This window comes from Mycteria americana, chromosome Z (genome assembly GCF_035582795.1).
Source record: "Mycteria americana isolate JAX WOST 10 ecotype Jacksonville Zoo and Gardens chromosome Z, USCA_MyAme_1.0, whole genome shotgun sequence".
Lineage (NCBI taxonomy): Eukaryota > Metazoa > Chordata > Aves > Ciconiiformes > Ciconiidae > Mycteria > Mycteria americana.
In genome coordinates this window covers 74,285,519-74,313,276 of record NC_134396.1, presented here as the reverse complement: position 1 = coordinate 74,313,276, position 27,758 = coordinate 74,285,519, and positions in this window count along the sequence as shown.

Genomic DNA, 27,758 nt, shown 5'->3' with positions numbered 1-27,758 from the left:
TGCTGACCTAGTATATTTAGAACAAGAACATGATGATGAAATGGAAAAGGGTGACTTACTAACTGACACATAGTCCTGTGAGGCACATTTGTTTTCACCCTGGAACTGCATATCATGGTACTCTTGAATGACACATTAGGAAAACTTTGAGACTGTAGATATTTTCCATGTAAAAATTTGAATCCTATTGTGAATCACACTAATGTTCATAATTTAGTCTTTGGGGCTTAATATATTTCAGGAGCAGCATAAATATTTCTCAAAATGTCTATCCAGCCTCCACAGTCACAGTGAGGGTCTGATGGCTCCACCTATATTGGGCCTATATTGGTATTGTAGACTTACATAACTGTGCATTAAAGAGGGAGAGAAGTATATAAAAACACCTGACAGCAACATAAAGGTACAGATATAATTTTGGGTTGATTCTTTTCACTAATAGGAATATGAACACAGTCTAAAAGTGCAACACTGTGTGGTATATAAATTAATACACCCTGATGTATACAAATATTAGGAGCTAATCAGCAAGACCCACAACTTTTGATTTGTGGTATCTTTTCATATTTTACTTGCTAGTTTTCTATAATTCAGGTTGTGACACATTACTTACAGTCCCTGTGACTTCCTGTGTGAAGTAAGATCACTGAAAGAAGTGATAAAGCCTAAATGTACTAGATAAAATAGATATATCCAGTTTGAATTTCAAGGCAACAAACTTTTCTTCTTAGAAGTCAAATCCAGGAAACAGTTTGATACTACAAGAGAAATCAGCATGTTAAAAAATCATTAGTAGTAGAATTAAGAAATTTGGAGATAATGCAACTGAGGTAAGGTGATCTTCATCTTACCTTGATGAATGCTTATGTGGTCCCTGATTACATACAGAGGTTGTTCGATCCATACAGGTCATGGTCAAAAGCCAAAAGTCGGGAAAAGTGCCTGTAGAAGACCAGAATGTACAAGAACTGAGATTAAGTTATACTTGACCAAATTGGAGCATATTGTTCACAGAGATAACAGATGGCTTCCCAGCACAAAGGCAACACATAGGAAAATGTCCAGTTCCTCCTCTGAAACCTTGGAGTGTTTCAAAAACAAAAGCAAGACAATTGCTTGAAATGATAAATCAGTTGTCCCAACCTTTGTTTTTCAGAAACAATGGAACACTTCAGGATGACATTCCCAAGATACTTAACCCTTGCTAATTAAGTGTGTTCATAGTTGTTAAGTATGCATGTGATATGAACAATTCCTGTCCAAAGAATTGAAACTTAGCAAGATTCTGAAGAAATGAAATAGTATTTTATAAAGAAAATGAGAAACTACAACAGCAAGTGGTATTAGCCCTGTAACATCTAACTTAAAGGAAGGATTAACTCCCACATAGAGTAATATGGGCTTTATGTTGGCTTATGGTTTCATTTCAAAGCTGTTTCAAAAATATTTTAGGTTTTCTACATGCAGAGGTCCAAAATAAATGAAGAATATGTGAATTTATTTCACTTCAAAGGAGTTAGAATGAAGATATTTTGTTCAGTTGAACTATAATACCAAATGAATAATACCTTTCTCAGAGAAATAAGAATATATGTTGTACACGGACATATTCCTTTAGGATCAAGTTATCCTTTCAGAACATTGCACTATAAATGTGTATTGCCTGCTCAGCACTTGTTCTGCCAGAAGTTAACTTTGATAAATGTCCACAAATAAAAAGAGCTATAATCTGAGAAAGAGAAATGTAGTACTGATTAAAAACAAATGCTCAGAAAGATGCTTGCATGTAGAAGGAAATTTTTCAGTACCTGGCTTTTTCTAAGATCTCACCATTCCATCTGACTATTTCTAAGGTCATGACCATAAAAAAGATCCTAACCATGCCACTTCATGATCAGTAGAACCTTTAGTAGGCCAATTATAAATTAAAGTCTAATAAGTAATCTCAAGGAAAAAGGCTGTTATGTAAACTATCATTGCCTAAGCAGAACTTTTCCCTCATTTCAAATCTCACTTACAGAAAATTATTAAGAAGAAAATGTGACTTCATTTATCTTGTCAGGAGGGGCAGAATTTCTTTTTATTGCAGACAGTGAAAATTCTTTTAAAAAAATAAAAAGGTAAAGGAGACCAATGAGAATGAAATGCCACATTCTGACATTGCTCTATACACTGTAAGATTTTTTTTTCCTTCTTTCAAAAAAATACCAAGTAAGAATGGACACTGGATTTCTTTTCTCTAGCAGTAAGATTTTTCTTGACTCATCACACTTATCAAATGCCTGGATTTTTACTGTATTACCTTTCTTCAGGAAGGGTATTAATACTGAGCAAATATATCATGCAATCAGTCACTGATTGGCTGAGGGTGTGAAAGCCCTCTGTCTTTTCAAATATACACAGGTACAGATAGTTTAATATGGTAAATCCAAAAGACCAAACAAAAATGTCACAGTAGATGTTGCATTGGAAAGAAAAGTTGGAATTTTAGTTGAGGGTAATATTCTACAACAATTCTGAAATAATTGTGTATGGTGCCTGTGAAGTGTTAAAAAACTATAGCACTTGTCCCAGAAATGGCAGTTTCAGAGTGCTAGGTAAAATAATCCAGTACCTATGGGAAATAATTTATATCTTCTTAAGAAGAGTAGACAAAATCATAAATAAAAAGTCATATGATTTGTCAACCAATTTCAAAATGATACAACACATTTAAATACTGTGCAATCCTATATTAAGTGATTTGAACTGTGAAGGTATATGTGTATATATTCATATAAACTGCATCTGTGAGGGTTGTAGCTTAGCATAAGCACTACATTAAAGACCACCCTCAGTTATGCTAATGTGTAAGTTGACCTCTCGTTTCAACCTTTTTGTATAAAACTGAATGAACTGGATCCAGTGATTTCTCAGCACAGCAGAAAGTTAAGTGCCCTTAATCCCAGAGTATCCAGGAGAGAAAGTGAAGTCAGTTGGCAGGATTTTTCCAGTTTGTTGGAGTAATGCTCTCTGAATGCATCCTGATTTGCTCTCTGGGGAGTCCCCGTGCCACTGGGAAACCAGCCTTCTAGATTGGCACGGGTCTTTTACAACTCCTGTGTCTGGACCTTTCCCTGTGGAAAACAGAGCACATTAGGAGGATGGAAACAGGGGATGTGCAGTCTGACAAGTGGAACTTCTTAATGCAAAAAAACCAAACCAAACCAACCAAACAAAGAAACCCAAAACACCCAGATTATGCCAAAAGACTGTTATCCAAACATGTATTCTAGGAGGAAAAAAAAGTGGGTTTGTTCTTTTTCTTCTTTTTTTCCTCCCCTTCTTGTTTTCCATGTTCTTTTGGGACAAAGTAGAATAAAAAGTTGACATGAGAAAAGTAGCTGTTCTTATTTGTGGTTATTAGTCCTCAGACTGTGTGTAAGAACTCTGAAAACAGCAAGTATTCTTTATAATCACTCCTTTTTTCTTGATTCCACCTCCAGATATCACACTTCCTGTCTAAAAAACACCTAAAATGAAAGTGGTATAATCAGTTGGACCAGAAAAAGCATCTCATTATAAAATGTTTTCATGTTCTAATACATTTTCAATGGGATTGCAAATCCCACCCATGTACTTTAAACATCTGTGTATATAAATATATATATCTTCTATCTCAACCGTATTTCATCTTTAACATTGTAAGCATAGGATTTTCTCTGGTGAAAACTCCTTTCACTGCTCTAATACACAGGCAAGGAATAAACATGTAAGCACTGTCAAATGGACAAATTAAGAGTAGGAAATTACAGTTCTACAGTTTCAACAAAACAATAAAAAAGCATCCTTTTTCATCAGTAAGCTATAGTAGATCTGTCGAGACGTACAAAACTTAAGTAACAGAACATACTACAAAACATTAAAACAATGCAAAAGAGAAAGAGATATCAGTTCATTTACATAAAAATGTAAAGGGTACTTCTATGTAGTTTGACCAACAAAACACAGCTGTTCCTCCGCTGTATAAGAACCAGAGATGAGAAAATCTTGGAGACAGAGGTTAGTATGCAAGTATGTGCTTCAGTCTGTCTCTAATTGTCACAACGTGTCACAGTCCAAAGCCAATGGTTCATAGATACGTATATACATTTACAATTAGATTATTAACAATATCCACAACAGTGTTAATATTACAGAAGTGAAATGTTTTTGCCAGGTATCAGAGAATGATCTGGATCACAGAATCATGGAATAGTTGAGGCTGGAAGGGACCTCTGGAGGACATTTGGTCCAACCCCCTGCTCAGGCAGGGCCACCTGGAGCTGATTGCCCAAGAATGTGTCCAGAAGGCTTTTGAATATCTCCAAGGTGGGAGACTCCACAATCTCTTTGGGCCACCTGTTCCAATGCTTGGTCACCCCCACAGTCAAGATGTTTTTCCTTATGTTCAGACAAAACCTTCTGTCTTTTGGTTTGTGCCTATTTTCCTCTTCTTCTGTCACTGGGCACCACTGGAAAGAGCTGTCTCTGTCCTCTTTGTACCCTCCTTTCAGGTATTTGTCCACATCAGTGAGTTTCCCCATGATTCTTCTCTTCTCCAGGCTAAAGAATCCCAGCTCTGTCAGCCTTTCCTGATCGGAGCGGTGATCCAGTCCCTTCATCATCTCAGTGGCCATTCCCTGGGCTCTCTCCAGTATGTCCGTCTGTCTCCCATACTGGGAAACCCAGAGCTGGCCACAATACTGCACGTGTGGCCTCACCAGTGGTGAGTAGAGGGGAAGGATCACCTCCCTCGACCTGCTGGCAACACTCCTCCTAATACAGCCCAGGATATCATTGGCCTTCTTTGCTCTAAGGGCAGATTGCTGGATCATGTTCAACTTGTCATCCATCAGGACTCCCAGCTCTTCTGAAAAACTGCTTTCCAGATTTTTGATTCCCAGCATGCAGTGTTGCATGGGATTGTTCCTCCCCCGGTGCAGGACTTTTCACTTTTCCTATTTGAATTTCAAAAGGTTCCCGTCAGCCCGTTTCTCCAGCCTGTTGAGGTCCCTCTGGGTGGCAGCACAACCCTCTGGCATATCAGCCACTCCTCCAAGTCTTGTGTCAGCAATGAGCTTGCTGAGGGTGCACTCTACCCCATCATCCAGATGAAAAATCCTACACAGTTTATGTAACATAGACACCGGAAGCACCTTAAGACTGGATTCTTTTGGGAAAAACTTGCTTGTACATCTAAACTTCTAATACAGATGGGTCCCAAAAGCTCTCAATTCTTTGTAAGTACCCTTGTAAGGCTATTTGAAATCTGGAAGCTAAGGTTAGGATTTATTTCATCTAATATTTGACAGTACAGGTAAACTGGTCCTATATGATACTTTTTAATCAATGGAAAGACATAGACTTTTTTGGATATAAATCTTCTGGTCTGTTTCATTTGTCTACAGCAAGAGATGATCAGTGCTCTAGAATTATTTATTTCATTCCAGTGACTGTACAGGTATCTCTGACATCTAACTTGAAAGTCAGATCTACTGAACACGGCAAATTTTCATCATTGAAACAGCAAGGAGTAAAAATACAATTTGGAAACTGTTAGAAAAGGCTGCTAATAGTGACAGCTGCTAATACTGACAACACAAACATTCTGTATCTTTATCACAGAAGACTTGAGCTAGTCTTAAATCTCAGGGTACACATTGTAGACATTTTCATTTGCTCAAATAAGTATGACCCAAACAAGTTTAAACCTGAATCTCTGAATAGGTTTAGTTTTGTTGAGAAATAAAGTTTTGTTGAGAAAGAAAATGAAAGATACACATTTAAACTGTTATTTTTCTCTTTGAGAAAATAAATTGGCAATCAAATGTACTGAGACTGAGAGCAGTTATTCTGATTTCTTAATAACATTAATGATTATGTAAAGCCTCTTAATCTAAAAATTCATAGAGAACCCAGTAACTATAGACTAACCTATTGATTAGAAAGAAGTTAATCCCGCTTACAGATTTGCCTTGGCCTGTTGACTTCTGAACCCAAATCTAAGTCCCAGCACAAGTCTAGAAAAAAAAAGGAATTTCTTTCTGTGTAACATGGAGCACTGGGTAAGAAGAAGTCATGAGTATCTGTAGAAGAGGAGTCAATAGGCAACCTTGATATCTATGCCCATGTTTGGAGCAGTTTTCCAGGACAGTCATGGAATTACATTTCTGTATCCTTTGGGTCCTCTTGCTGTGGTCTGTATTAGTTGAAAAACAGAAAGGCACCAGAACCTGCAATCATCTTTTCAGAGTTTTGTAATGGTCCATTGGGATATAGCTATATTTTGCTCAAATTATATCAATTTCACTTGTTTACCTTTATCAAGGTCATAATATGTTTAAGAGAAAAGAATTCTGCAGGGGTGCAGATCAGATCAGGAAGCTCTGAAGTGATCATTTTGAGATGAGCTGGGATTTTTTAATCCTGTTTGAAGTTAAAAAAATATTGTTGGGAAATAAATAATGTCATGAAGCTGATAAAATTAAAATAATTAGCAATTGAATTGAAAAGACTGCCTATACTCCCTTACAATTAACTTACTGCCACATCTACTTAACAAGATGTAATTTTCACCCACACATACCTTTTACTTCTAGTCTGTGGGTGTTGGTGCACACAGTTTGAAAATAAGGGAGTGTGAGATGCAATTGTGAGATGAAGAATGCTTAGGAAAGACATAGTGAGAAAGTGACTTGACAAGACAATATGAAAATGTGTCTCAAAAGAAGATACTGCCTTCTATAGCTTAATCTTGCATCTTCTAGTTACACAATGTCTAAATTGCATTAGCTTCCTCAGACCCAGTTCCTCAATTTATGCATTACTTGAGTTTAATGCTCTACTTTTCATTTTGGGAATTATGAAAGAAGAGGAATAAAGTTTTGTTGAGAAAGAAAATGAAAGATATACATTTAAACTGTTATTTTTCTCTTTGAGATAATAAATTGGCAATCAAATGTACTGAGTGCAGTTATTCTGATTTCTTAATAACATTACTGGTTATGTAAAGCCTCAAAAGAATGTGTCAGAGTATATTCTAAAGGACACTGGTAACCTAAGTATATTGAAAATCTAATGATTTTCTATTTCATAAATGTTGAACACTATAATGAGAAGTAAGACACTTTATTCAGCTGATTTGGCTTATTAAAATGTCATTTCTTGGACTTAAGACTTCTTGCTAAACATGTTCATAACTTCTCATAAAAAATCTAGCAATGCTTTCTGGTGTCAAAGTAGGAACAGAAACTAAGAAATATAATTAAATTAGACTGCATAAGAGTTTTAGAAGATTATTTTTAAAAAGAAAAGTAATGTCATAGAGAACATGACATGAAATGATAACCAGTAATTGAAATACAAAGATGTAGGCATTGGCAGAAAAGATGAAAAAACTCTATGCTTAATTAAAAGACATATGCAATTTCCTGGTGAAGTTAGGAAAGAAGGAAAAAAACCTAAACTATAAAGGGTGGAAGCAACAATCCTTGTTCTTGTTCCATCAGGGAGAGATTGAGTCCGTAAGAGTCTCCCTACCAATTCTTATTGGAATTAAATCAAGTTCCTTGAGAGAGGTAGCTTAACCAAGAGAGGTGAAATTTATGACCATAAAAGTGTAGTCTACCCCTTGTCCTAGGAGTAGAGAAATGAGAGCATAGTTATAGACGTTATTGAATTAGATATAGATTTTACAATGGAGAACCTACAGTAAAAGTATGAGAAAAAAGCAAAATAATTAAGAGGAGACAAAGAATGACACGGGAATGAAATTGAGTAAATGTTTCTAGTTAAAAAAAAGCCAAAACAAAAAAACCCTTCAAAGTGTGTGCAACCTTTAACCTATTCTTCCATTGGCTTTATCAGAGATATAATGTGTTAAAATAAAATCAGGTCTATCGTGGCCCAAAGCTACAATAAAAAAGTTACTACCAATAATTCCATCATGAAGTAATGCACTGACTGAGGCTGTATGATAGCTATGGAAACCGTATCTTTATCACTTATCCAGATTTGTTCCTGAGGAGACCTGCTAATTGTACATACATTATTCTGGAGTATTGATTGTTCTAGTCTGTAAGTACAGGTAAAGAAATCAAGATCAACTGGGGTCTTACCTAGCTCTGGGAATAGGTAATGAGGCTTGACTTTTCAGTGTTGTGTGACTGCTGCAGTCATTTATATGTGCAGAAGTATAGTATAGTCACTATGGTATGTCTCTGCACAGTCTGGAAAACAGAAGAAAACTATGCCATAAAATACTATTGATCTACATACAAGAATTAGTTTGCAGCTAGAAAACATGGATCAAAACTGTTTATCACTGAAAAGACATTAACTCTTTCTTATCTATATAAAACATGGTGAGGGAAACTCTAATGCCTAGAAATGCTGATCAGTCCCATTCAGCCAGAGTCTACTCTGAAGGCCACATAAAGCGACTTGACAGAAACACAGAAGAAATGTTCTTAGGACATTTGTTCGCACCTCCTGACAAACGTACCAGTTCACATTACCATCACACAATTTTTGACACCTCTCATACGGTGAGAAATGGTGAGCTCAGGCAGTTGCTTCCATATAAAGAGACTATTTTCTAACAATCACACTTTTTTAAATTTTGGTTGCAGACACACCTCCAAACCCACCTTATTTTATCAACAGTTCTTCAACAGGAAGTGTCATGAACATCTTGATGACCCTTATAGAGAGGTAGTTATTACCCTGCCTTTAAGTTGTTAAAGTTTGTACAGATGTCACATTATAATTTTCTCTCATTGTATCACACACTCTTCTCTCATTCAGTGTTGGTAGATGCATCAAAATTATGAATATGCATTATAATGAATAAATTCTTATGTTTGTTGAATAAAAAAGTTAGCACACTGCAAACACACAGGCCGTAATGTGTGTGTGAGACTCAGCAGCTGCTGCACAAGAGTAACAATTAAAAATACATAAAGACAATCCAACAATCTAAAATAAATAAATAACAGAAAAAAAGGTAAAGAAATTTCTTGTAAAGTTAGGACAATAGAGCATTCTTTTAAAATCAAAACTCTGACAGTAATGTCACTAGCTTATTAGAAACCAGTTGTCCAGATTCAGCCTTGCTGTAATTCTGTTAAGGGCAATAAAATTACACCAGATATTAATTTGCCTCATTATGCCCTTTATTGTGATCATCTAAGACCTCACATTTTAATTGCAATACATCAAATTTTAATAAGCAGAGGTTGAGAAAGAAACTGTGACCTTTCTAGGCTATCTTGAGTACTTAAAAATTAAAGAGAATATGTTCTTTGCATTTGATTTTTCAGAGTTAGGAGAGGAAAAATAGAGAATCAGTGTTTATGGATAATCATTGTTGTTCTCACTCTTTTCCTTTGGCAAGTTGATCTAGAAATTTGCTCAAGCTTTCTGAATGTAGAAGAGGTTTTCATATACTTCATATTCTTCAGTTTCTTTTTTCTTGCCAACAATATAGATCTCCTCTATACAGGCACATGCTGAGTACTACACCTAGGAAGGAGAAATCGAAAACATAAATGGGAACAGAGAAGACAACAGTTCTGCAGAAAAAGTTCTGAAGTTTAAAGTGGATGTTGAGTCACATTTAAAAAGTCAACAGCGTGACATTTTGACACAAAAAGTAAATGTTATGCTGGTATATTGAAAGGTAATGTTACATATGGAACACAGGACTATTCCTCCTTGCTCATTTCTGGATTAATGGGAGATGGAGTGTTTACCTTTGTAAACTCTGTTATAGGAAAGATGCATACAAATTAAAGATAACCCATAGACTAACCAGTATATGGGGGGAAGCTGAAGGGCCTGGCCTTGTTTGATCTAGAAAAGAGAAAACTGTGTGGTGGGGGAGAAACATTTCAGTTTTGCAGTAGCTCTTAGTTATGACAAGAAAAGGATAAACAGAATGATTTTTGTCATGGAGATTTAAAAAAATGAGTTAGACATCCCTTCAGAAAACATCTACATTATTTGGAAATTATTTAAAAAAATTTAGTGTTGTTATTTCTTCCATTCAAAAGAGGAGATTTCAGCATAATTTTACTTAATGAGATTACATTTCTACTGTTAAAAAATAATCTAAAATTAAGAGATGAAGACCTAATCTTTTCTCAAAGACTGAGCTAAAATGGAAAAAGTATATTTAATGGAAGTTTCAAAAGTGTTTATATGCACCTAAAGTTTTCTGGAAAGCAGGTCTGTTGGTCTTTAATATGAAATGAAATATGTATGAAATTATATTTAGGGTTAAGTATTCCACAGTGCCTAACTTTATTTTTCTTAAGAATAACATTAGAAAAAAACATAAACTGTTACCTGTGTTGACTGTGAGTACATCACAGAATTGTTGCCTATAATCCAGGTTTATGATAATGCTGTAGGACCGTGCTTGCTTTGTTTTACTGATACACAGACTTTTGATCACTCCCTTCCACTGAAATTCCTTAACATCTACAGCACAATTTGATTTGACTTCACAAAAGTTGCAGAGATGGGAATAATGATTTCTGTTGATCTGCTGATCTTTCTAAAGCACAGCATACAATTAGTCTCCATTCCTTCAAGGGTGCACTGTTTATTCAGGTTCAGCTTTCTTTCCACACGGACCCTGGGTCCTGCACTGCAAAGCTGCTTTCTATCCAGCTGATGACCGGCCTGCATGGGAATATTGCATTCCACATGCAAGAATTTACTTATGTTTGCTGAGCTCCATGATGCTTCTGTCAGTCTGTCCCTGAGATTTTTAAGTTTAGTCATGATTAAGGGAGAAAATACTTTATCAAATGTCAAATACCAATACCAAGGACTGAAAGAACACACCCTAGGGCACTGACAGAGTAGGAAGCTGAACCTTGTAACTGATCTACTGATGTTCTTCACTGCCATCTGTTTTTTTTTTTTCTGCTCAGAATCCTTGTGTCTGTGAAGATATCTCTTTCTGTATCTATCTAATTTAGTCCTATGCACACCAGGCAGGACCAATGTGTACTCCTTAGGGGACCTATTTGAATTTTATTTTATATTTGTTTCTGTATGTGCATTTCTTTACAGGCCCATACCTTTGAGACTTTGGATCAAGGAATAACAGCTGAATCACTGATGAGTTAGCACACTCTACTATGAATAATTTAATTCATACTATGTTTGATTCCTTAAATCTAACTATATAAGGTTATATAAAAGCCTTCCTTCCCAGATGACAAATTATCATCTCAATATAAAAACACACGATGCCTGAAATTCAAAGGAGCATCCAAGATTGTACTTTAATCATACAGGCACCCTGGAATGAAAAGTAGAGCTGACTACACTCTAAGTTACAATTTCCTGTCAATCCATCAACTGGGATTAGTCAGCTCACAGCAGCGTACAGATTGTCCACCAGGAAACGTATTTTAGAGAGATGAGATCCTCTAAGAATGCAGTGGTTGTCAGAAAAAAAATCTAATATATTACAACAGCTTTTTTCTGGAACAGGTAACCTTCAAGCCATCAGAGATATTCACCCAAGATACATTTTCTTATTAGAAATCCTGTCCAAACAGTATAGTGATTTTTTTTTTTTTTTTTTTTGTAGCTAAAGTATTTACTGCTATTTTTCTAGGATCAATACTGTCAAGATGAAGAACATGAAATCTAAGCAGTCTCCCCATCACAGTCATAGCTGTTAGTCCAGTTTTGATTGTAGATTCTTTCTGTTATGAGGCATGCATAGTTTGAGAAGTGACATAATGTGATCAACTGAGCTCAAAAGTGGGAAGTTAACCTTGTACTAGATTTCTTCAGGATCACAGAAATATTACACCAATTCTTGAGATTCTTTAGGCTGCAGACAGCACAGGGAACTAAGTTTTTTGGTACTCTTATACTTCTCACATTCTATAGCTGTCTATCTGTACAGCAATTCCTATGACTTCTGCCAAATTTTATACTGTTCCATCATCTGCCCAGCTGCTATTATGATCTACTGAGTGTTTAAATCAAGAAAGAAGTGAAGAATGACATGCCTTTGGGCAATTCCAATGTGCCTCTGTCTACTTAGAGCCACAGAAGTAGTATATGATAGCAGAAAACTCCCTGAGCCCAGCACCTTTACTAGCCATAACTCCAATTATTCCCTAAGCCAGCACTGTAAAAGCCTTCTAAACTGAGGATAGCGGTGAAATGTCATTGAATTTAGTGGCTGAAGGACCAAGCCATTAAAGTGCATTTCACAGAGCAGTTTGCCACTCTCCACACTGTATGGGTTTTCTGTCTTTTTTTCTTTCATTACACCTCCTTGTAGTGTCTCTTTTCCCTTCTCAGCATTGTGAATGTTTTTTCCACAAAATAAATGTCTTACCTCCAATTTAAAAATTAAAGCAACCCCCAAGAGGAAAAAAAAGTACTTGCCCTTATTTGTCATTCTTGCTTCAATAGTCCAGTAAAAAACAAACAAACAAACAAAACAAAAAAACAAAACCCCAACAACTTGAAAACATCCCTCTAAAACAACACTTTGGCCCAGATAATCATTATTCACTGTGCCACTGTCTTACTTTTGAGCCCCAGGTGTTACTGAAGATGTGAGACTGCATTGAATTAGAAATTATTCCATTGTTTTCACTGTATAATGTGCAACATTTATCCAAGTGCAGGTTGGATTCTGATCTGACTTATTCCAGCCTAGACGCACTGAAATTTTTTCTGTTGGGTTATTGCAACTGTGTAGATTTTGAACTATCTGATCTGGTTTCATCTGATCTAAAAAACAGCTCAACATTTTTCATTACTGAGAAGCATCTAAAATCGACTATAAATCTAAGCAGAAAAGGTCATTCTTAACGTGTTCCCTGATTTAAGCATCCAGTGGATTAAAGAAGCAGCTGGGCAGACTGAAAATGTTTGTTGATATGCCAGAATAAAATGGATGCCACCTGAGCTCTAAAATAAATCTACCTCTATTCCCAAGATCACTTCCCTCTGGCCTCAAAAATGTAAAAGCTAAAAAGATCAATATCAAATTTTCAGTGATGTAGTTTTTCATATTGAAGAGTACATTCAATCCGTTAGAATCTGATTTTCAAGAGACTGTAAAGACTGGGAGAAGTTCAGCTTCCTTTAAAGAGCCCTATGTCAGTATATTAAGAATAGGTAATTCAGGTACAAAGTTCTTTTAAATATATGAAATTGCTAATTTGATGCTTTGCATCTTTGCTGTGTAGCTAGATTTCCTCCTTGGAGATGTTCAGATGTCCCAGCAGCATACGTTCACCACAGTGATGTCTTTTTAAGTGTATAACGATCACCTTATAATTAAAAGGACAAATAGATGTATTTTAGTTGCTGTCTTACAATTTTAGATTGGTTTAGCAAATTAGCAATGGAAACAGATAGACTGCTTTTTACAGAGATTTGTCTGACACATTTTGAGAGAAGGCCATTTCTCCCACTCACACAGACAAAATACTCAAAGATGAAATCATTTCATTACATTTAACATGCAGTCCAAAGTTTTAATTTGACTTAAATCATTACCTTGGAGCAGACAAGAGAAGGGAAAGCAAATAGGCTCCAAATTACCGAGATCCCCCAGTCAAACTTCCTGCCACAGATGCAATAGACAGATGCCTGGCCAGGGCTGAGAGCAGACTGAGAGGAAGATCCTGTTTATGCTGAGGACTTGTGCGGGGACACGAAAAATAAAAACGGAAGGGGAAAAAAGAAGTATTTAGAACCTCAATGAGAGGTTCTGGAAGTTGGATTAGATGATCATTGTAGGTCCCTTCCATCTGAAAATACTCTATTCTGCTCTAATTTTTGCAGCTTGGATCACTGTGTGTGCTTTTGCATCAAGGTCTTTCTTCCACCAAAGAATGGCTTTTGCCACTATTAAAAGCTGTGGAGGTGCTGCCCACTTGATGGGAAGGCCAGGTTGTCTGAACCCAGCAACCGTTTGTCTTGGTGGAGGGAGCATCAGGCCTTCCTTGTGGAGAAAGGTCCATCCATTACATGTTGCTTTCGGTAATGAATGTGTAAGAGATGACAGCAATGTAGTGCTACTAGTAGGGTGATCTTGTGCAGCAGTGTCTGAGAGAACAGCAGCAGGTCTGATGGCAGAAGTATGGCAGCAGGGAGTGAAGGTGGTGATAGTGAATGTGATGTTTCCAGCCAGCACACCCAGAGGCAGCCAGATGTGGGCAGCTTCAGGACTTTTGCCCTTCCTAACCACCTATGGAGGCACGATAATGGGGAAATGGACCTGTGATCTGACCAGAAGGATTGCTTTTATCTTTACAGAAACCCATTAAGATTCATCAAACAAAAATGGTAACATATTAAAATACAGGTAAAAGATCAAGTATGGTGTTAGCAGCGTGGATACAAGTTCTTGGAATAAGATCATTGTAAGGCACTTTTCTTGAATCACTGATTTTTGTTTCAACTGATTTTGTTTTCCCGGTCTTTGCCTACCATAGTGCAAGTGTTAGAAATTCACTGTGAGTGGGTGCAGTGAAATTCGACCTGCAATTGCTGTTTTCATGCAGTGTTACCCAATAGCTGTGACAGAAAATACAAGTGCCTTACAGGATGAATTTTCTCAAGAACAAAGAGAACATCAGGATCTAGTGTATTTTGTATAATTTGACAGCTCTGTCGTAAGTATCCTGATGTGTAAAACAATCTATTTTAGTCACATTTCCTGAAAACCATGGTTGGGATGTAACCTATATCAGTTTGGGCATAAATATCTGAAAATGACTTAAGTCTAAAAAAATAATTTAGTGTCCCTAAACTTTTCAAGGGACCATCATATATGTAGTGAGGGAGACAATCGTAGCTACTTTTTGAGGAAATGATACAGGTAATGACCATGAATCAGAAGTCTTAATCCTGGAAGAGAGGCAGAGAGAAAAAAAGAGAGAGAGAGATGCATTTTAATGCAATGTTGTATCATCTTATTTGATGAGTAACTTTGATTTAAATCATGATGTAAGGATTCGACATAGCAAAGCATAAAAACAATTATATCACATCGAACTCTTTGTACTTTTAAGTCAGTTATAGCTTTCACCAAGTTCTGATTCTGGCCAATTGTTGCAAATAAGGGCTTTCAAAGCAAAGCCACTATTGGCTTCCATTTACATTAGATAAAAGACTCTTTCTGCAGTGTTTAAAGTTTTTATTTCTTTTAAGTATTGTGCAAGCTATGAAAAGATTTATTTATTTTATATAATTTATTTATTAAAAGTTTATTTTCTAAGTTCTCACAAGTTCAATCCTTTTTAAAATGCATGGAACTGCAAACTCAATAGATAATTACAGTTGTAAGAAAATGAAGTATGGGTCTTTCAGACCCTGGAAAATAAAACTGCTTTTTTTTTCACAGTGTCATCTTTGGAGCTTCCTTACAAATTCTTTGAAAAACAGGAAGTTATCTTAATTTTCTTGACAAGTTGAGAACAAGGGTCACAAAGCCAGCCTGAAAACACTATTACAGGTAGCACCATAGACAACGGAAGTTACTTATTTTATATAGAAGCTTTCTGTAGAAATGGTAATTTCAATATGTGATGATAACAGTGAAAATAGCCCAATTCTATTAAATTAAATACCAGGCTATCTGTGAGATAATAACAAAGAAAAGCAAAGAAGAGAAAGAAAACCCTCAAAAAGACCATGAACAAAACAAAACCAATTAAAAAGGAGTAACTGAAAGTGGATTAATATTTTAGAGATGGTTATATTACCTTCATAATTCATTATGATAATGATCTCAGTTTAACTAAAACAAATGTTTCCATTGATAGTGCAAGTGATTGGGGTCCAGTGGGACAGGAGAAACAGAAACAGATCAGCTGAGTAGGAGGAGTAGGATTCCATTAAAAATGGTGGAGTTCTGGTGAGAGAAGGAGAGAAAGGAAAGTAGGATTTGCTGGGCAACAGACCTTGGATTAGGACAATGGCTGACATATATTTATGAGGAGAATAGGTTTGGGGCAAGATGCAACAAAAGGGGAGAGAGAAGATTGGACTAGTAACAGCTTAGATGGCAAGTTTTACAGAAGTGAACATGAGACATTTTGAAGCGGTTTTTTGAGTCTTATCTTCTTTCCTTCTATCAAGAAACAGCTGTAAAATCTACTGTTATATCCCCTGATCACCTGTCTCCCAGTGCTGCGCCATTAAAAGAAGATAACTTACATGTCAGACATTTATGCAATGAGTTAAAAGCCTTCAGTATTGGTAGGTAATTCAAGCGGATGCACTTTTTCTGAAATTGCTATAGATCCAATTCATTTGTTTTGCAATACCTACAAATCAACTGCCAAAAACCCCTACAAAATCGTTATTCCATATTCTAAAGAGTTACTTGGTGGGGGGAAACCTTAGCTTTGTCCTTTTGTTGGTATGTTTTAGGAGGCAGCTCTTCATTACACAGTCACACACCATGTTTCTTCCACGGGACATTGTGAGAAAATGGCCCAGTGTTGGAATGAATCTGAGTCGTCCAGCAATAGATGTTGTTGCCCATCAATTCATTGCAGATAAAGGAAGAATCACAATGATTGAAGGACATGTCTATAAAAAAAGGGGGGAAAAAAAGAATGTGTTTCATTATGACAGATTAAAGTTTTCTCAAATGATTCCCTTCTGTACAGCTCCCATGAGATAATAGATAACCTGTGTAAATTAACTTTGTTTTCTGATGATCACCAGCTGGAAATTCCTTTTATTCCTGGTGTAAATATTTTCTGGATGGAGAACAGATGTGTATGAACAGAAGGATCCTACATACTTTGTGTGACCATTAGTTCCAAAAAATCTTATAGTACATTAGAAACAAAAAAGAAAAAAAACCCAAACCCAAAACCAAACACCAGGAAAAAATAGGCCAAAAGGGAAAAACTATTATATTTTTGTGGTGTGTCTGTGGGTATGTGTCTGAATTCTACACCAAATTGCTGTCTCTGTACAAACAACTCCATATGTGTTTCACAGAAGGAATGGATATTTTGCAGGGGCAGTAGCTAATTCATAATGAAGTGTTGAGGTACAGAGTGCCAAACTGCTTCTTATGAAATTAGTTATATTGGAAATCAAAATCAAACTAAATGAGACATGGAAGGTGAAGAAAACCCAGGGGACTGTAGAGATGCTGTTGCTGGCATATCTAGCTTCTTCCATCCACTTTCTAGTGTTTTTTTCCGTTCTTCTCCCCCAGAGAAAATCAGGCATGAACTGATGACCCACATGTTCAAAAGGGATGTCCGAAAAAGACTGCAATAGTCAGATCTACACTTCTGTGCGTGTTTGTGCATACACATATGAACACAGTCCTGCATTTGTGTAGGCAGCAACCACCTCAATATGCATATCTTTGGTATGATTCATGACAAAATAGCATTACAAATAATATTTTACTATCTAGCTAATTTTGCCTTGCCATCTACCTATAAAAATTTGAGAATGACATAAGCTGCCTAATACTATACCCCTCTGACTCTGAGTCTTGCTTACATTTAAGATGCTTAGCAGTGTACACTGTGGGTAATCATAATGAAAGCAATAGGATTATTCATCACAAACAGTTAAATCCAAGATACAACTCTCTATAAGACTGTAAGTCACTTCTTCACTCATATTTATTTATACAGAGAGGAATATAGAGGAATGTTTTACTAGTAAATAGTTTCTGCTATTAATGCAATGTAAAAGTGCTTGTGTTAGAAGTTGATAATCATTTATTTCCGAAATATAAAAATAAGGCTTATTCCAGATTCTAATCAATATTAATTGGGAATATAATTATTCCCAATTATATATTATTAATATAAAATAAACCACAAACCCCTCTGCAGCAGTCACTATAAAGAAATAAATCACAGAATCATAGAATCATTTAGGTTGGAAAAGACCTTTAAGATCATAAAGTCCAACCATAAACCTAACACTGCCAAGTCCACTACTACACCATGTCCCTAGCACCACATCTACACATCTTTTAAATACCTCCAGGGATGGTGACTCAACCACTTCCCTGGGCAGCCTGTTCCAATGCTTGATAACCCTTTCAGTGAAGAAATTTTTCCTAATATCCAATCTAAAGCTTCCCTGGCATAACCTGAGGCCGTTTCCTCTTGTCCTATCACTTGTTACTTGGGAGAAAAGATCAACCCCCACCTCTCTACAGCCTCCTTTCAGGCAGTTGTAGAGAGCGATGAGGTCTCCCCTCAGCCTCCTTTTCTCCAGCCTAAACAACCCCAGTTCCCTCAGCCGCTCCCCATCAGCCTTGTGCTCCAGACCCTTCCCCAGCTCCGTTGCCCTTCTCTGGACACGCTCCAGCCCCTCAATGTCTCTCTGGGAGTGAGGGGCCCAACACTGAACACAGCATTCGAGGTGCGGCCCCACCAGTGCCCAGTACAGGGGCACGATCACTGCCCTAGTCCTGCTGGCCACACTATTTTTGATACAAGCCAGGATGCCATTGGCTTTCTTGGCCACCTGGGCACACTGCTGGCTCATATTCAGGCAGCTGTCAGCCAGCACCCCCAGGTCCTTCTCTGCCGGGCAGCTTTCCAGCCACTCTTTCCCAAGCCTGTAGCGTTGCATGGGGTTGTTGTGACCCAAGTGCAGGACCCAACACTTGGCCTTGTTGAATCTCATACAATTGACCTCAGCCCATCGACACAGCCTGTCCAGATCCCTCTGCAGAGCCTTCCTACCCTCAAGCAGATCAACACTCCTGTCCAACTTGGTGTTGTCTGCAAACTTACTGAGGGTGCACTCGATCCCCTTGTCCAGATCATTGATAAAGGTATTAAACAGAGCTGGCCCCAACACTGAGCCCTGGGGAACACCGCTTGTGACCGGCCGCTAACCGGAGTAAACTCCATTCACCACCACTCTTTGGTGAAAAAAAAAATTACCCACAAATATTGGAGCAGACTACATATTTTCCATCCAAAAAGATCATCTCTGTAAATAGTCATAAGCATTACTTTTTAACTGGTTCTGAATACGTTGAAATAATTAATATAGGGTGAGGAAGGTTACAAAAGTTTTATGGGTGTGTATTGAATGAGACCCTGCCCCAGCCTCTCTTTTCTGTAACAAGGAATATCTAGCTTCCCTATCATTGCTAAAGTTATGAAGTGTGGAGAGTATCACAAACTAAATTTCTTGTTTATATTGCTAAAGTTGTTGATTTTTAATCCATCTAGCAAAATCTAAAATGAAGTATTATCTCTAAATCTATAAGCAACCCAGAAAGCATATAGTCTAGTTAACAAAGATTGTGCATATTCTGACCGAAGGCAAATAAGTAAGCTTCTGCATTTTATGCAATTTCAGTTTCTGTGTATATTTAATCTGTAGCAACAGATAAATTACAAGGCTAAATATGCAATCTTGTAGTAAAGACAAGAATCATAGCTACATTGTCTTGAGAAAAATTTGAAAAGCTCTACATAAAAAGAAAAAAGGTGGGAAAAATGGTGAATGTATATTGCTGCTATATTTGCTGTATCAACTGTAGACTGTGAATTCAAGAAACAAGTAACCGGCACACAATCTAAGCATATGCAGAAGATACAGTCCTTGTTATAGTTTTTCTAATGTTTCTCAAATTAATCATCATAACTTCAGATTAATAGACAAACTCAGTTAGTTTGCCCTTAAACCTATTGGACCAGACACATGGATGATTACACTGAACAAGAAGATCAACATTAGATGATAAATATCTGAGGAAAGGATGGCTTAGGAGCAGTCAGACAGTATTTTAGTCATTAATTCCTTAAGTTTTTGTTCTTAGAAGAAGCATGCACCATTTTTATTCACAAAGCAGAAATCATTTCTTTGCACTGACGGAAGATAATTACACAAGGTTACATGTTAAGTGAAGACCCCTTGCTGTGTCTACCAATCCAGTGAACCATTAACTAGTACCACATTGCCATGAAAGCCAAGAAATCTTCAGACAGTACAGAACCTTCCTCTCTCATGCAGATGTTAAGTCAGTGAACACAGAAAGCTTCAGTATGTGGTCTCAGCTCCAGGAGAAACTTCATACTTCTGGTACAGTACAGTCAATCACGTTCGTTTAATCCTATCCCAGAATTCAGAAATAAATTCCCAGATTGAGGCCACAGTATCAGAGCTAATAAAGACAGAGGAGTCCTTCTGCATTCAAAGGACATGCAGATAACAGAGGCATACAATTCATTCTGAAATTATTACTCAATTAGACATTTATCCGTGACTGACTGCTTTAAAACCACTCTAGCTATGCAGTGCTATCTTCCGTTAGTATTGCTATTACTGCAAGATTAACCTTTAATTAATCAGTTGTGAAAATATATTCTACATCCACAGACTGTTCTTAAGGTTTTTACCAACACATTTCAGAACAATTTTAAAAAAATTGGGAGTTGTAGTTCTTTGTAATCTTTATATTACTTTGTAATCTTGATATGTCCCAGCTGTGTCCCCTGCCCCAATATTTCTACTGAATGCATGTACTGGTTTTGGCTGGGATAGAGTTACATTTCTTCATAGTAGCTTGTAGGAGGCTGTGTTTTGGATTTATGTTGAAAACAGCGTTGTTAACACTCTGATGTTTTAGTTATTGCTGAGCAGTGCTTACACAACATCAAGGCCTTTTCTGCTTCTTGCATTCCCCCGCCAGTGAGTAGGCTGGAGGTGTGCAAGAAATTCGGAGGGGACACACATGGGACAGCTGATCCCAACTGACCAAAGGAATATTCCATACCATATGGCATCGTGCTCAGCAATAAAACCTGGAAGGCAGAAGGAGGAAAGGGAGGACGCTCAGACTGATGGTGTGTGTCTACCCAAGTCACCATTATGCATGATGGAGCCCTGCTTTCCTGGAGATGGCTGAGCACCTGCCTGCCCATGGGAAGGAGTGAATGAATTCCTTGTTTTGCTTTGCTTGTGCACACAGCTTTTGCTTTATCTATTAAACTGTCTTCATCTCAACCCATGAGTTTTCTCACTCTTCTGATTCTCTCCCCCATCCCACTGGGGGGGAGAGAGCAAGCGGCTGTGTGGTGCTTATCTACCTACCGGGGCTAAACCATGAAAATGCAAAAGTAGAATAAGCATTTATTGTGCCTTACAATGATTTTTTAATATATTCTTATCATAAATTCCTTCTACATACCTGTAGGTTATCAGTGTTAAGTAAAAGGTATGACAAACAACAGATTTCCAATATGCTCTCTGAAAAGTAATTTAGAAAAAAAAATGGAAGAAGAATTTAGATTTGAAATGTTGTTATATATATCCAAGAAGTAAAATTGCTGTTTCTTGGAAGAAACTTTTCTTCATGGACCTGGTAAAATAATTTCATACAATGTGGTCACAAAATAATCTGTGATCATAAAATCAGCAGTATTTGAAAGACAAAAATTAAAGTTTTTTAAGTGTTTAGATTATTATACTTAAAGGCAATATGAATTACTGTCATGCCTTCACGAGTATTGATTTGTGGTCCACTAATGCACAAACCAGAATGGAGGATCTTCAAGCAGCAATAAAATCTAAAAAGCTTTCATCATAAGGTGCAAAGTCATTAAATGATTCAAAGCATACTACAGATCATTTATCATTATACATACCTGTGCAGCTATGATACCATCTTAATTTAGAGTTTAATTCCGTATCCTGAAGCATGGGGACATTATCATTCCACAGCTTATCTGAGATTCAAGGGTTTGCTATAAAGATTTCTAAATGTTTTCAGTCAGTGTACTATCATACATGTGAATACACTAGCTGAGGATATGGTCCATTTTTGTCCTTTACCTTTCTGGGGATATCACTGTAATCCTATGTCAGTCCCAGTGTAGATACGAGTATTCAAGTATGTTGAAAGTGTGGGGGATTTTTCTTATGTATTACGTTTGCAAGACTGTGTATTCCTTTGGGTTGTTTTTCTCTTTGAACAAATTAAAGGGGAGATAGTTCATGCAGTAGCCCTTGGGCCAGTCTGGGCAGGGCAAGATGTAAAAAACGTGCTCTACACCGCAGCCGGGGAGAACGGCCCTACCTGGAGCCTCTGGCAGAAAGCACAGGGGAGACTCGAGGTCGACCCCTCGGGTTTTGGAGTCGGGGATACAGAGGATCCGAGGCCCGCTATACTCCAACTGAGAAAGAGATATTGGCAGCATATGAAGGGGTTCCAGCTGTTTTGGAAGTGGTTGGCACTGAAGCACAGCTCCTGCTGGCACCCCGACTGCCGGTGCTGGGCTGGGTGTTCAAAGGGAGGGTCCCCTCTACACATCATGCAGCTGATGCCACGTGGAGTAAGTGGGTTGCACTGATCACACAACGGGCTCGGATAGGAAACCCCGATCGCCCAGGGATCCTGGAAGTAATTACGGACTGGCCGGAAGGCAAAGATTCTGGAATATCTCCAGAGGAGGAGGTGACGTGTGCTGAGGAGGCCCCTGTCTCGTCTCATCCCACTCGGTGGGTTGCGAGAGGGGTGAATCTTTTCCATTCCCCGATGGTTTGTGTACCAACAAAGGCCGATCTCTGCTCGGCAGAGCCGCGTGGTCGGTAGAGTCATGACAATGACTCAGAAGAACAGGCTGGCCAGCAACTTTATTAACTGGCGAATTCCACAAACGGACAAACTTAACGAACTGGCGAGCTCAATAAATGAACAGAGGCAATTTGGCAATGGAGCTATTTTCTGGGCAACCCGTCACAATTTATCCCAAACTTGCATATATTGGAAGAGCAGAGGAAGAGAGAAGTGAGAAAAGGAAAAGAAGAGAGAGGAGGGAAGAGAAAGAAAAAGTATCACTGCCCTTGGATCCCGCGATGACGATGACAGACGTGGCAATCCTCCAGTGGTGGGCGTGCACATGCTTCCCTGGGGGGGGCCAAGCCTTTTATAGGCTAATCCCCGCCTCCAGGTACGGCCCTTCAGGACTGACATGGTTCTTGTTCTAGAAAGTTCTCAATCTTCTGCTCAGGCGCTGGGGGAGGGGGGTGGTTGCGAGGGGTCCCTCAGGCGGTTGCAAGCCCGTTCCTCAGATCAACTCTGTGTGACCTCTGGCCATACACGGTCAGGTGCGGCAGAACCCAGAACCGCGCATCCTCAACGCTCTCCACGTCCCACACGTCCCGCTCTCGCTCTCCCCCACCCCGTGCTCCCTGACCTGCCGTCACCATGCAAATAGCGCCTCAAATCGCCACAGTGTTTGAGACATTAACTCTTTCAGTCTCTCACAGCCCCACTGTACAATAAACTACCAGAAAATGAGAAGCAAAATGCCCTGTTCACTGATGGGTCCTGTCATATTGTGGGAAAGCATCGGACGTGGAAGGCTGCTGTATGGAGTCCTATATGACAAGTGGTAGAAACTGCTGAAGGAGACGGTGAATTGAGTCAGTTTGCAGAGGTGAAGGCCATCCAGCTGGCGTTAGACATTGCTGAACGAGGAAAGTGGCCAGAGCTCTATCTCTGTACTGACTCGTGGAGGGTGGCAAATGCCCTGTGGGGGTGGTTACAGCAATGGAAGCAGAGCAGCTGGTAGTGCAGAGGCAAACCCATCTGGGCTGCTGCACTGTGGCAAGATGTTGCTGCCCAGGTAGAGAACCTGGTTGTAAAAGTACGTCACGTAGATGCTCACGTACCCAAGGGTCGGGCCACTGAGGAACATCAAAACAACCAGCAGCTGGGTCAGGCTGCTAAGATTGAAGTGGCTTCTGAAAATACTTTTCAGAAGTATTTCAAATATATGCAAAAAATAGGAAAGTGGCTAGGTTTTTTTATTATTTTTTCTTCTCTACAGCATAGCTTACTTAATGATTGAGAACATTTTTTTTTTTCTTTAATGGGCTTTGGGTTACAGATTCCGAGAGCAGTGACACAGCAAAAAATTTATTGAATATTCTGTATTTTTGCTGGGTTTTTGTTATTAAAAGTAACCTTTGAGTTTCCAGATGGCTGTATCACATGTGGACTAATTAAGTCTGATATTTTCTGTTACATAGGAGACCATAAATTCTTCAGATATCTCCTTCTGCAAAGAGGGCTAAGTGAAACAGTGTGGAACACCTTTACCGCAAAACATTCTATTGCAATATTCAGTATGTGAAGAAAGGCAACAATTCCTTCATTCAAGCTCTTATCCTGTCTTCTGCTCCGTGAGGGGACAGCATCTGCTTCAAGGTAGTAGATAATTATGGAATATGTTAAAAAAGCAAATACACTTCATAGCCTTACACTTTATAGCCCTATGCCGCAAAATAAATCTGATAATTAATTTTGTAATCTTAGCTTGTTTAATTTTTCTTACTACAGCTCATTATTATATTTTAAGGAACAGTATACAAGACACAAAAACGCAGTAAGTCCTTGCCCTCGGGCAGAAAGTTTCTGGAAGGCAGAGTTCGAGACAGAGAAGGTTCTCATTTGAAGCTCATAGAAAGGAGCTATTTTTGGTAAAATCTTCTCCACCTTCAGTTGTCTATACACTAAATAATAGTTTCAAAAGCTAATGTTGCACAGTCTGTTTCTTGCATTAAATACTGTTCATGCTGTCTTTTTATGTGCTCTAAAATGTCTCAAAGTATTCTATGTCTTTAATTATTTTTTTCCAATTATTTATCCTTTTGGCATTAATGACTGACTAGATATAGATTTCTCTTGTGTTTTTGTGGGTTTTTTCCTCTCTTTTTATATCAGTATTTTCAGTTAGGTAACTGAACTGAATAAAAAAAATATGTTGAATACACATACAAATCTCTAATGAGAGTCTCAGGTAATACAAAAAGCAGGTTTGGTCTAGTAAAGATGTGATTATTCTGCAGTAACATTGAACAAGCTTTTGTCCTACTATGTGGAACTGCTATTATGCCATGTATGTGTAAAAGTATCATAACATTCCTCTAAAACTGAAATACTGGAGGCTAAATGTTTCTATATGTTCCAGGCTGAAGCAGCTAAAAAAATATTTCCACTAGACCTGCTCTTGTACTTCCATAACATTCCTGGATCATTTATTTTATTAGGAAAGATGTATAGAGCTTTAAAGAGAATTTCAGCTAATGAAACCACTACAGTGTAAATTATCTGTAAAATGAGGAAATCCATACTTTTCCCCAAAGTTTCATTGAAAGAGCTTGAGCCATGTAGAAGTGGTGACTGAATGAGGACCATGGTAGTTTAAATCATTTCATTAGGCATGGGAAATACTGTACCTTGAACAATAAAGAGTAAACTGAAAGAAAATAAACACACACCATTGAGACAGGGCTATGGAAATGACTGAATTTTCAGCTTACTACCCAAGCAAAAAGAATACACTTAGACATATCCAATTATGTGTTTTAGTTTTCTGAAATTGAAATACTGAAATAAAATAGCCTTGCAAATTTTTTTTGTTTTAAAAAACAGTTTACATTTAGTTTAAATACTAATAAAACATCCTAGAAATGAGAAAAATTATTAAATTGGCTTTTCTCAATTTCAGAAGGGATTTTCTTGTAGCCCGCATAATTTCATATTTTCATTATACAGTATGAATAAGTGTCTTTTATCTGAAATTATTTTTTATTAGTAGTTGTATTGAAGAGAAGTCAAAAGCATAGGCAAAAAAAAAAAAAGGTCTGCTGCAAAAGGAATTTAGGGGTTTGGAGCACATTAAAGCATGACAATCTCAGATCTAGAATTCTTTATCTTGGCAGAGACAGGGAAAGATCATGTAGATATTTCTGCCCACAGTTCTGTGGAGTACAGCATAGTAATTAGCTGACTGTGTGCTTAACCTTTTTTCTTCTAAAATAAGTGCTCCCTTAAGCTAGACAGATAACAGAAACTTCTACAGAAAATTCCTTTTCCTTTTCAGTGTCCTCCGTTCCATGGCAAACCGACATATGCTGTTTTCCAAAATGGTCCCCTGTCTGTTGGCTTCTGGGCATATTTCAGATTCCAATGAGAGGAAGTGTTAATGAGGATAGCATTGGTAGAAATAGCCTGTCTTCACAAATTACCACTTTTAATTAAATAAATTATAAAAGATATTATTTTTTTAATACTTTGTGAGATTTCAACCTCAGTTGACTGGAAGAAAAAAAGTAAATAATAGTAATAAAAAACCTCTCTCAACTAACTAAATACATGGTATTTGGACTAGTAAAAGAGGTAGCAGTTTATTAAGGGTTAGTCTGGTATTATTTGTTCCCACCTGAAACAGAAAGGACAGAGAGTTCCTGATGTTCAGCAGGAATAGAACAGTTAATAGGTAGACAGGACTACATATAAAAGTTGAAAAATATGGGCACATGTTTTCATTGTTCAAAGTAATATAGGCATTAGGTTTTGTGCTAAAAAGGAATAATCCTGACTGAAAAGATAGTATGGGAGTAAAACTCACAAAAATGCTGCTATTTCTCATTTGTTTCAATCAAAACCAGAATTTACATCCATAACTAAAGTTAGCTATTATTGCAAAAGGAATTTCAGGAGTTACTGTATGTTACAGCTGATGTAAAATTAATTTAAAACTGTGTTGCAAATCTGCGATATCATGACTGTAATGACATACCAAATTATTTAGTTTACAGTTTATGCCCAGCTGAAAGAGAGAATTAGAACTATAATTCTTCTGTAGCAAAGCTGAAGCATTGAGGAATTTTAGTTTTAAAAGAAAACAAAATGAATAGAGATAAATTTCATATTTAAAATAAAACCCAAAATAAGTTCTAAAGAGAATAGATCAAAACTAGTGAAAAACCACATCCTTGCAATTTTTATCTGAATTTTATTTCCTGTTGGTAATACTTTTAACGACTGGGAAGTAATATGCCAGAATATGCACTGCATAATTCACATTTCCAGAAAGACTGATGCAGCAAATTTTCAGTTTATTAATTTCAGGGAGAGGTGAAGTCTCTTTGAAAGTGTTTCACACATAAAGATTATAAATAAAGTGGACTGTTTTTAATTTTTAATGGGTTGGAGAAAAATAATTTCTTTTTAGATATTTTTGTAGTATTTTGTTTCTTCCTTAATTTTAAAGATTTTATTTGGCAGAATTTTTAATTTCATAAAATTTTTTGTACTTTATGGCAAAATTTCCACTAACTTTAAGGTGCTTAAGTTTCCATGGTTTTCTGTGGGTGCTAGAAATGTGTTTTTTTCTTTTAGTGGGAAAGTTATTTCAAATTGTATGTCTTTAATTATACTTGTATTTAAGATGCCATCCTATGAGGCAGGTGAAGGCAACAGTATGTTGGCATATGAGCATAAGTAAAGTTGTGCATAAATAAATCAAATTCAGAGGTGAAAATCAAAAGCATTTATTGGAGTTTAGGTATTACATGCCACATGTTTCTAAAAAAGCATGCAGCAAAAGAGTATAAATATCTGGGGACTGAAGTTAGAATCCATAGCCTTATTATGCTTCAAACTAACATTACATTAGCTGACTTAGTAAAGAGACAAAAAAAAATGGAAGAAAATTCTTTACTAATAATATTGCCCATATCTTTTATTACACATCCCTTGTCATACACTTTTCAATTATTACCTTATCCAGCAGTCATTTCAAGGCAATGCTACAAATTCTGTCTTATTTATTTTCCAGCCAGATGGACACATGCACACATTAAGGAACCATACCCTTACGCTGATTACGGTTATAAAACTGCTATCCTCCTCTCTTTTATGTTGTGTTCCATGA